We start from the raw sequence: 12,498 nt of genomic DNA, 5'->3' as shown, positions 1-12,498 counted from the left end.
GATGGTGATTTTGTTGCATTTTTAAAAGGAAAATGTGCACAAATTCTTTTTAATTAAGTTTATTAAATGTCTTAGATTTACTTAGATTAAATGTCTCAGATTCAATTTACTGATTACTTTTGCACAAGTATTTTGTTACAGAATTCTTCAATTTTCTGATTACATTCTCATTTATTTCAGTTCTTTATTTTAGCTTTCTCTTTCACTAGATCAACCCAACTGTATTTAGGAAGCTGCAGAGATACTTTACTTTTGGTAATGCCTTCACTATAATCATTGCACCATGGCTACTCTTCTTTAGAAACTCATAGATCAAATATACACTTGCTTTAATGATCTAAAATATCACATGGGATGATGATTTTTATTTTGAATCCTCATATCAGTAATTTTCCATTACAAAAACTTCCACCCCCACAGTGTATTAGAATAGTATCTTACTTTAGCTGCTGCCCATATACAACTAATGGGCTTCCCTTGTGGCTCAGCTGGTAAAGAATCCGCCTGCAATGCGGGAGATCTGGGTTTGATCCCTGGGTCGGGAAGATCCCCTGGAGAAGGGAAAGGCTACCCACTCCAGTATTCTGGCCTGGAGAATGCTATGGGCTAAGCCCACGGGGTTGCAAAGAGTCAGACATGACTGACTGACTTTCACTTTCACTTTCATATACAACTAATAAGCAAAAGAATTAAAGTCTTTGTGAAAATGGTCAATTTCTATATGACTTAACTTTGTTTTATTTTTGCACTATTATAACTTAAAAATCATTCAAATGAATTGTTTTTTTAATTTGTATTAAAAAAAAAAACTCCCTAGCTATATACCCCCTGAAAACAGGGGTTTATAATGGAAGTGCTGACACAACCCTAACTAAAGCAGCACAAATGTTGCCGCTATAATACACAAAATCAAGTTCTATTATTCTAAACTATCCTCGCTCATGGGATTTTTCTTTACTGTGCTCCCAGCCAAACTGCTGAAGCATGAAAAATTTAAATGCAATCAAATGCGCCCAATTCTACTTTACTAGAACAAGTGTCTACAGTGGTACAATCTTAAAAGGAGATGCAACAGATTTGTTTGGTGTTTTTTTTAACTGTTTATTTATAATACAGTGCATTGGAGATAAAATAAAAGAGGAAATTACACTCACATGGTACCAGTGTATTGACTACACAGAGTACATTATAATCAGAGAGAAAAACTACATTGTCAACTTATCACATTGGTTAAACAAGATGGTTTTCTGGGGCATAGCTATTATCAAGTAAAATCTCCAAAGAGAATTACATATCTTTGGGACACATAAAACTAAATTCCCATCATGTGTTCCCCGAGTTTGAAATGTCTCTGCCCAGCAGATCAAGTGAATTCCCAAGATGCCAGCCACTGGGAAGAACTTCAGGGCTTAGGACTTTTGAAAATGAGATGGTAGGAGATAAAGTCCCCAGTAATTGATAAAGTTTTCTAGGAAGCCAGTAAGAGTACTTCTAGGAAGATTATTGTTTTATTCCAAAACTCCAGTATAAAATCTGAATGCTTAGACCATTATCAACCTACTCAGACAGTAAATTTATTTTATATTCTTTAACAAGAAATCAAGATTGGCTGGTCCAAGACTGGGTAAAATGGTGAGGACTGGATATCTACACATTAAGTAGTCTATCTCAGACAAACCTTACTTTCTAGAACTTTAAATCTTTCTTATTTGGTAGTACTATTTTTTAAAGTCATTTTTATGTCGAAAAGTTAGGAATTTTTAAAACAACTTTCTCATAAGGCACAGTCACTTGAAATTACTTTTTTCTCCCTTTTACCATTGCTTGGAAAAAATTCACTTCAATGCTATCATTTAGGACCGACATAATTAGCTAAAGAAGCCACTGAATTTATTAAAACAATATTTTAATCTGTTTTTTTAATGTTTTCATTACTTCTAAGGTTATTATCAAATGGCATTCATTTCTTAGGTGTGCTACATTTACTCAAAAGAAGCCCTGTTTTTAACATAAAGCAACATTTTAATAGTTGGTTTATTTAAAGAAAAAATTAAAAATTCAGGCCAACATTCACATTTATTTTTGCAACTCAGCCCCAGGCTACCAAGGTAGACTTATTTCAGTCAGATACTTCACTGTTAATTTAATGCTGCAATTGATTTGATACTGAGAAATAAACAACTAATTTTCCAAAAATATAACACAGTGCCTCTCATTTTAAGGAGCATGAGTAACAGATATGTTCAGCTGCCAAAATGCACAATACCCAGAAACCCCTACAAAAGATGCCAGTCCACCCAGCCTAGGGCAAAGAGTGATTTAAAAACCGTCTTCCTGAACCTCTAATTTCCACCTTTAGGTATTGGAACAGGCTGAGGGAGGGCCTCTTTTCAGACATTAAAATTAAGATAAACCTTTTAAAACTTTTCTCCACCCACCCGCAGTTCACTCCTGTCAAGCCTGAGGGCTGTTTTGGATTCTCTGTATTGTTTTATCCAGCCCTAGCACCTGTCCCTCACTCTACCTCCAAACTTCCCTATGCTTCTGCCAGCTTCTTATCCCTCTTCCATCTCCTTAATAACAAATCAGAAAATTCCATGAAAAAGGTTACTGCTTTTAGAGCTACCCTGGAGAGTTATAAATCTATCTTTTAAAGTTTGTAGTGGCTCTTTCAGAGTATATATGTTAAGGTATACAGATAATATCTGCTAGAAGAAAACTCACTAATTTGAGTTAACTGTCAAATCAGTAGTGATGAGGCAAATGAAAAAGGCTTGAAGCCCTTGAAGTATGTCTAAGAAGGGGCTTAAATTAATGGAGTTTGACTTATCTAAGGCTTCTAATTTTTCACACCAAAGCTCCAAAATTGTCTTCAAAGGCCTTCTGAGGTTCTTACAAAACAGGGACTACCTGGAACAGATTCTTCTCAAGTCATCAAAGTTTGTGTTTCTAGAGTTTATATTTAGCTGACAATATTGCTGTCACTTTATATAGCTTAAGACTGTTCTTTGGACTACAGCTCATATGTCTTGGAATGCTTTGACTCATGAATTGTTTCTCCTGATAATGTTACATCACGTAACCACCTCTGTCTAATTGGTTAGTATCTGCTGGAAGAGGCAGGCAACCAGCCTAATGACTGGCCTGCCTGACGGATTGCCTATGGAAAACCTATAATTATTACATGTGTCTCTGAGTATCCAGTTTCTTCCTGGGATCAAAACAACTTGCCTTCATGTAACCTCTATACTTTTTGCTTGATAGAAACAATACTGAATTTTTCTCAAAGCTAATCTACCAATTACTTGTTGAGATCTTTGCTTTGGAAAGCCAGGCCCAGAATGCATAAATAAAATCAGTCACCTAACAATAAGAGAAAAACCAAACAATGGCTACTATAAATATACTTACTTAGAGGATTTTAATCACACACAATGACTTTATCCCTCAAATGAAAGACTTCTATTTGGCTTGAGTGAAAGAAAGCTGTCTAAAATAATAGCAAAATGAACTTATTTATATACCTTCACTTTGAATCTCCTCTTCACATGAAATGAGAACCATAATTTTTAAAGTAAATACCAAATATGTCTTTGTCAGCTTGAAACAAACCCACAAGTATAAAAGCCCAATTACAGGATATCTTGTCCAATTATCAATAAAATTATAAACCAGAACAATAACTTCTCAGGGAGAAAGGCTAGGTAGGAAGCTGTCATCTCTATTTTCACTTTTCAGTATTGCCAGAAAAAAGAGAAAAATGAACATTGTTACTATGCAGTTTTGAAAAGTTAAGGCTCACAAATGGTATCAGTGATGAGCAAAATTTTGTAAGAAAGCTAATCTCTGAGGTTCTCCTTTAGCTAAACAAAGCAAGCCAGCAATTTCTTTCATGCAATGAAATAAGGTATAAACTTGAGGTTCCTATCAAATAAGAAGAGAAAGACTAGGAAGAGGAAGCGGGAGAGGAACAGGCGAGGTGGGGAAGGAGAGGAGAAGGGGGAGGGACCAGGGGGAAGGGGAGGAGAGAAACAACAGTGGCTTTGCAGTTCATTTTCAGTTTGTCTACTTAATGAAAACCTCATTGTACAACACTGAAAACCATTTCCAGCAGGCAGAGTATTTCTGATTCAGCAGAGGTTACACAAGCATCAAAGCAGTTAAATATAGGTGCCAAGCCACATTGCCAGGAGCTCTTAGTACTGTGAGTTAGTGTTACCTGACAGCTTAGTGAATATAAAATTACTTGTTTCTCCAATTGAAGACAATCAAATTGTCACCTTCCATTGTAATAATGCACAACTAGTGATCAGCAAAGTGCAAACATAATTACCATGAAGAAAACAAAAAATCAAATCTAAATCTCTCTACAGAGTAAACACATCTATCTGGCTTCCCCCAAAAAGGAGTGCATTTTAATGCTGAATGCTGTGATGCAATCTCTTATTTAAGAACAAGATTTATTAGTCCCACAGTAAATTAAAATGGAAAACAATAAGAAAGACCAATTAATAAAAAGTGAATACAAATACTAACAAGAGCACTACGACTTTCCAGAGTATAAGGCCTTATACAGAGTACAAACTGTTATCACTGCCATCTCTGCTGACAATGTTAAGTATATGTTAGCAGTAAGACCATTATAAAAACTACCCTTTCAGATATTTCTCTCTAGCCTAGAAACCTTTCAGCAGGTTGAAAAAGACAGGTATTATTCAAACTTCAAAAGCTTTTGTCTTATTTTTTACTAAAAATAAAAATGTTATGCCCTATTATTGTCTTCTAAAGTGATCTGTATTTCTGAGGTCAAAAATTCACCTCACAAAATTGACTTAGTATCTATCTCTATCCAAGTTTACAAAAATAACCAAGCACTGGGTACACGTCCACAATTTTTATTTATGCTGAGACACTCAGCATCTGGAATTCTTATCCAAATTTGGTGGCTAGATTGGCCCACTATGAAAGTGATTTCGGTAACCCAAAGCTGGTTAGTATTAAAGTCCTGAAAATTTGACATGTTTTTCCCACATGCTGAAAACTCCTAAGTAATCTATATAAATATAGATGTTGCTCCAGCCAAACTGCTTTTTTAAAAGGTATTACTAAAGTGATTTTATATCTAACTCAAAGTTTAAAGCATTCAGATTTACATTATTCTTTCCAATATGGCAGAAACTATCTTTCCATTTCAAAACACTCCTAACTTAGGAGTTTTCTTCCTCATCAATAATGTCCTTCTTTGCATTAAAATATGTTCATCATTGCTAATTATTAGAAAAAAACTGTATATTAAAACTACAATGAGGTATCACCTCACACTGGTCAGAATGGTCCTCATCAAAAAGTCTACAAATAATAAATCCTGGAGAACGTATGGAGAAAAGGTGGGAATGTAAACTGATGCAGCCACTATAGAGAACAGTATAGAGGTTCCTTATAAAACTAAAACTAGAGCTACCATATGATCCAGAAATCCCATTCCTGAACCAGAAAAGACAAAAACTTTAATTCAAAAAGATACATGCACCTCAATGTTCATTGCAGCACTGTATATGGTAGTCAAGATATGAACGCAACCTAAATGTCCATCAACAGAGGAATGGCTAAGTAAGATGTGGTACATACATACAATGGAATATTACTCAGCCATAAAAAATGAAATAATGCCATTTGTAGCAACATAAATGAGACCTAGAGACAATCATACATAAGTGAAGTAAGTCAGCAGAGAAAGGCAAATATCATATGATATCACTTATATGTCAAATCTTAAAAAACAATACAAATGAACTTATTTACAAAACAGAAATAGATTCACAGACATAGAAAACAAACTTATAATTGCCAAAGGGGAAACAAGGAAGGGATAAATTAGGAGTTTGGGATTAGCATACACATGGTACTATACATAAACTAGATAAACAACAAGGACCTACTGTATAGCACAGAGAATTATATTCAATATCTTGTAACAACCAATAAGGGAAAATAATCCAAAAAGAATACACACACACATATATGTGTGTGTGTGTGTATGAATCACTTAGCAGTATACCTGAAACTAGCACAACATTGTAAATCAATTCTATACTTCAGTAAAAAAGAATGTCCTCCTTTTTAACAGAAAAGTTTATTTTATATATAATGTCTGATATTTCCAGTCTTGCTTTTGCTGACTGTATAGAGCTTCAGCCTTTCAGAAAACTAAGATCATGACATCTGGTCTCATCACTTCATGGCAAATAGATGGAGAAACAGTGGAAATAGTGACAGACTTTATTATGAGGGGCTCCAAAATCACTGCAGATGGTGATTGTAGCCATGAAGTTAAGATGCTTACTCCTTGAAAGAAAAGTTGTGACCAACCTAGACAGCATATTAAAAAGCAGAGACATTACTTTGCCAGCAAAGGTCTGTCTAGTTAAGGCTACGGTTTTTCCAGTAGTCATGTATGGATGTGAGAGTTGGACTATAAAGAAAGCTGAGCGCCGAAGAATTGATGCTTTCGAACTGTGGTGTTGGAGAAGACTCTTGAGAGTCCCTTGGACTGCAAGGAGATCCAATCAGTCCATCCTAAAGGAAATCAGTCCTGAATATTCATTGGAAGGACTGATGTTGAAGCTGAAACTCCAATACTTTGGCTACAGGATGTGAAGAACTGACTCATTTGAAAAGACTCTGATGCTGGGAAAGATTGAGGGCAGGAGGAGAAGGGAACGAAAGAGTATGAGATGGTTGGATGGCATCACCGACTCAATGGATGAGTTTGAGTAAACTCCAGGAGTTGGTCATGGACAGGGAGGCCTGGCGTGCTGCAGTCCACGGGGTCACAAAGAGTCGGACACGACTGAGCAACTGAACTGAACTGACTTGAACTGATATTCTTTTTTTACCTGATACTTCTGTTCTAAATAATCTCAGGTATAATACTCTAAATCAAAAATGGATCAGGTAAAGGAGAAGGGGAAGCACAGCAAAGAGTGAAAGTGAAATGAATTAGGGACTGTCAACAACATATGATTCCCTGAGCTTGAATCTCAGCATTTAAGTTCAGATATTTACAGATCATTTCTTAGAAGGATACTTTCATCCTTTATAAACCTGAAATGGCCACCATTCCTCCATTTTATTAGTAAAGAGTGGAGAAGGGTGAAATGAAGGTACTGGATTGACTTCGTGGCAAAATTAAAAGCAGAATAGAGATAGAAGAAATAGGAGAAAGGGAAAGTCTAAAGTCCAGTTACAAGTTTTATTATGATTAGAAATAAATTCCATATCATTAAGAGAAATTTGAATGTGAGAAGACTGTTCTAAAAGGAAAGATCTTTTCCCTTCATCTTGCCAAAAAGCTCTTTTCCCAAAGGGTCTTACTTATAAGATTAACACAATAAAAAACTCTGCAAAGAGGGTGGCAGGAGGTGGGAGTGGGTCATGTGGTTCAATCAGTATTTTTCAACTTCAGTGATGAGAAATATATTCCTAAAATTATGATCCTACAGAATATTCCTCACAATATAGTAAAAATAAAAAGTGTCCACAAAAAGAAGACAAATCTGTTGTCAGAGAATGTCTTTTAGACCCATGGGGACAAATGCTTATATAAATGTTATCAAAAGCTTAAGATAAGTGGAAGAAAAACAGAAAACATTAAAAGATTTCATTTTATTTTTTTAAGTTTATTCTATATGTTCCATGAGCAAAGGGGTTATGACTACCTTGTTCATTAATGGATCCCCAGTGCTCTGTATATTGCACAACACATTGCAGATAAATGGTAATATTTGGCGGCGGGGGAGAGTGAGGGAAAATTAAGGATGGAGAGATGAGAAAATAGCTTTTTTTAAAATTAAGGTACCTTTATAATCAAAGAAAATGCCACTCACATGTTAATGCTGCCAACCCATATATTATTCTTTCCCTATATCCTTTTTATCAAACATATCAGTCCTGATATCTAAATTATTATTTTTATATCTATATTCCCAACAATGAACTGTCTCTCATCTCTCCGAAATACAACAATCCTCAAATGACTGCTAGAAAAGTGTATCAAGATTATGCCAAGATGTACTTGCTATGTCATATTCAACAAAACTTAAAATTAGATTCATAGGGGATTTCCCTGGTGATCAACGGTTAAGAATCTGCCTGCGAAATGCAGGGATATGGGTTCGATCCCAGGTTCAGGAAAATTCCACATGCTGCAAGGCAACTAAGCCCGTGTACTACAACTACTGAAACCTGCTCACCCTAGAGTCTGTGCTCTGCAACAAGAGAAGCCACCAACCACAATGAGAAGCCCATGCATCACAACTAGAGAGTAGCCCACCTCAGTTTGACACAGAGAATATTCATGTGTAGCAACAATGATGCAGTACAGTCAAAATAACAAATAAATAATTTTTAAAAAATTAGATTCATTCTTTTCCTCAAAACCCTCCCTCATTCATTCACACCCAGGGAAGCATCGTGCTCAGAATCATCCAAGTTCAAAACATGAACACCAAATCTATCTCCTCTTTTCTATCCTTGCTCATCATTGCCAGCCTGTCATTAAGCTCCATCAACTCTTCTTAATAATGTTTCTCATGCTCACCTTCTTACATACTCATGATCACCTTAGTACAGGGCTTTATTACACTTCATACCTTGACTCTTACAACAGACTGTAAACTGATATTAATTTCAGTATCTCCACCTCCAAATCAGTCTTACTGCCACCCCCAGTATTAAGCCATTCCCTTGATCAAGAAAAATCAGTGGCTCACCTCTGATGACAGAAAAAATCCAAACTCCTGACGCTGGCATTCAAGGCCCTCCATCCGGATCCAATCAATCTTTCTAAGCTTATCTTCTAGTAGTCTACACTTTAACCTTCTACTCTACTAGACTGATACACTCAGACTTCACTTAATTGCTACCTCCCAGCCTTTGCTTTGCCTGTCTTTCCCTATTTCCTTAGCCTTCCTTTCTTATCACTAGGAAACTAATTGAGCCTATTCCAGGTAACTAGATCCACCCATCTTCTAATCACTTCTAATAAATACCCTGAAATTTTATTTTTTATATAACCTATTCAACACAATGCATACTATCTTAAACAATCTTTTTAAAATATATACTATAATTATATTTTTATGCATTAGTTGCTCAGTCATGTCCAATTCTTTGCAATCCATGGACTGCAGCTCGCCAGGCTCCTCTATCCATGGAATTCTCCAGGCACGAATATTGGAGTGGGTAGCCCTTCCCTTCTCCAGGGCGTCTTTCTCACCCAGGGATTGAACCCAGGCCTCCTGCATTTTAGGCAGATTGTTTACCACCTGAGCCGGTAATCCCAATCAGATTACAAACTTTTCCAGGGAAAGAACAAAATACTAGACTTCTCTGTATTCCCACAGCACCTAGTACTTATTTTACACAAAGAAAACACTCCATAAATATTTGCCTAATTATATAAATTTTATTGAATGAACTGGTGGAAATAAATTTAGGGTATTCATTTAGCTGGAGGATTTAAAGTAAAACTTCTAGATCTCTGCACATAACTTGATTCTTCCGGGCTGTCTCCTCTTCCCCCACCCTCTGGTTAATTAAATTCATTTTATACTTCAAAAGTTCTACATATTCTGTGGGAAAACAAATCATCACTCTGTTGTTAAAAACATTAAAAAAAAAAAGGATAGATGGACAGACAGATGAACAGCTATGGATGGATGGATAGATGTTGAAGAGATGATTGAAAAGATATACAAATAGTATTTGCTAGATGTTTAGGAAGTATTGCTGAGCACTGTTACATGTATTATCTCACCTAGACCTCAAAACAATTACAGGAGTTAGGTAACGCATATTATCCCTGTTCTACAGAAAAGGAAACCAAGGCATGAAAATGTTTATTTAAAAAATATTAAAACTTGCCTAAGGTCACACCTAGTAAATACAGAAGGCAGAATTTAAACTCAAGTGATCTAAATCCAGGGAATATGTTACTAGAATTAGAGGTAACTGATAATAAATCTAACTTAAATGAATTACCTATTTTCAATTATCTGAATTTTTACTAGTTCATATACTTCTTATAGAACTTTATTTTTAATATTTAAATTAGATATTCTAGATATTCATTTAATCCAAGCATAGTCAAAGAATTTTCTTTCTTTCCTTTTCCCCTTTTTCCTTCCTTTCTACTTCTAGGATTCAAAATACTCAATTACTGATTGACAACTATAAAAGGAGAGAGGGGAGCACAAAGGAGAGCAGGTAACCTTCTAACCAATCCATTTGACTCTTTAACAGTGACATTGGTTACAGAAGTAGTCAAAGCTATTGGAATACAAATCTTAAAGATTCACTGTCATTTTCATGCAGTAAATCTTATAATAAATATTTGTTGGTTATTAACGATCTATGCTTCCCCTGAAAGATCATGGTCCTGATAACTGTGGTGTTGGAGAAGACTCTTGAGAGTCCTTTGGACTGCAACGAGATCAAACCAGTCAATCCTGAAGGAAATCAATCCATAATATTCACTGGAAGGACAGATGCTGAAGCTGAAGCTCCAATATTTTGGCCACCTGATGCGAAGAGCTGACTCATTAGAAAAGACTCTGATGCTGGGAAAGATTGAAGGCAGGAGGAGAAGGAGATGACAGAGGACGAGATGGTTGGATGGCATCACCAACTCAATGGAAGTGAGTTTGAGCAAGCTCCAGGAGATGGTGAAGGACAGGGAAGCCAGGCGTGCTACAGTCCATGGGGTTGCAAAGAGTCAGACACAACTGAGTGACTGAACAACAACATGCTTGCCCTGGCATGCTTTTTCTGATTAACCTAGATGAACAGCATTTAACTATATTCTAATACAGACAATTGTGAGATGAAATACGGATGTCAATTCCTGTTCATTTCAAAGGTCCAGATAAGTATGAGACCCAATTTCTACCTTTACAGCTCTTACCAGAAAAGCCATACCAGAAGCATCACATACAACTGGAGCTGTTTCACTGCAAAAGTAGGTGTTAAGGACAGCCTTGAGGGAAAATTAGACGAAGTACTTAAGCAGTATACATTTTAATACATCACCCATCTAGAATTCACTGTATGAATGCAGAGTTAATTTAGATATTCTCTTAAAATCTGACAACCATATAACATTACATACATCCTAATTTCTAGCAGGGCGGGACAGAAAAAGTTCATGCACAAGGGCATTCATTTTTATAAATTATAACTGTGAAAGCTGAAGAAAGGTTTTCACTACTAACCCAAATTTCCACATTGTTAATATACACCAACAAGTCCGGTTTCACGTATAAAGTACTGCTATCTTGTCTTTTTCCCTCACTACCTCTGCCACCCTTCCCGACTCCTTACAGCAATTTGCTTTAAGTTTCACGCTTGCACTTGGTGGTAACATATTATCATAAACAGTTCCAGGAGAATATTAGAATCCAATGTTTCCATGGATCACTGCACAGAATTATTTGCATTATCATTATAGAAGACAAGTAAGACTACTGACTGTCTTGCATACTAAGGGGTTCTTTACCAAGTACCTATATGCACACCTATCAAGTCACTGAAGTTCTAGTTTTCCCAAGCTTTTCTATGAGAAAAAAAATCTACACTATTTATCCAGTTTTGTTTCTTCTTCTCACATAAGCACCACCTCACAATCTCCCAAAATAGAAACACTTTAATATGCCTTGTCTATTAGTTTTTTTAATTTCTTCAAAAGTAAATCTTTTATTTGCATCCATCCAGTGCCTAGACCTAGAAAACTGCTACCAATCTTAATATAATCTACTGCCAGAAGGAAAAATGTGGATTCATAAAAAGATTTAGAGTAGGGATTTAAATCCCAGACCTCTCATTTACTAGATCTGTGAACTTGACAAGTTACTTAACTCTCTGAGGCGCCTTGTCCCCATCTGTAGAATTAGAAACAACACATCTTCCTGAAGATTAAATTAATATATGTGCTAGTACCACTTAGTATTCGGTGGGTATTAAATGAACAGTAACTTCCTTTAAATAAAAGTGCACGGAAAAAGAGTTTGACTCAAACAAAATTTTGAAAGGACAAGATTCTGAATTTTTACAAATCACAATAAATAAAAGTTCCATGGAATTGTTTTCCAGTGCCAATATACCCATGACCCAGAGCAAAGTAGACTAGAGACTAGGGCCATGTCAACAGGGTAAAATACAGGAAATACTATTTCCCCAAAGAGTTAGGCATGAGAGGGAATCACTCACATAGAAGAAACCATAGCATACAGTATCTGCTGCTGAGAACTTTATTTGTGAGGATAATGGAGTATCCTGGACTTTGGGTACCCATTCAGACCACCTACCATTCACCTTTTTCCTTGATTTGCAAACAAATCAGGCTTAAACTTTCAAGACTATACCCACTGTCTCAGAATTAACTTTTAAAGAGAAGCAGCATTTCAATATACTTTGAGAGTAAATAAAGTCTAAAAATGCACT

The 12,498-nt window shown here is 35.9% G+C and overlaps 1 protein-coding gene across 29 annotated transcripts in view; it reads right to left on the bottom strand.

Moving 5' to 3' along the window:
• Positions 1-12,498, bottom strand: part of SOX6 (SRY-box transcription factor 6) — a 672,686-nt gene that overhangs the window by 387,053 nt on the left and 273,135 nt on the right. The gene's annotated exons all lie outside the window — the stretch shown is intronic.

The sequence above is a fragment of the Cervus canadensis genome, chromosome 11 (assembly GCF_019320065.1).
Source record: "Cervus canadensis isolate Bull #8, Minnesota chromosome 11, ASM1932006v1, whole genome shotgun sequence".
NCBI lineage: Eukaryota > Metazoa > Chordata > Mammalia > Artiodactyla > Cervidae > Cervus > Cervus canadensis.
Note: the sequence above shows the minus strand (reverse complement) of the source record. Positions and strands in the feature narration are given on the sequence as shown.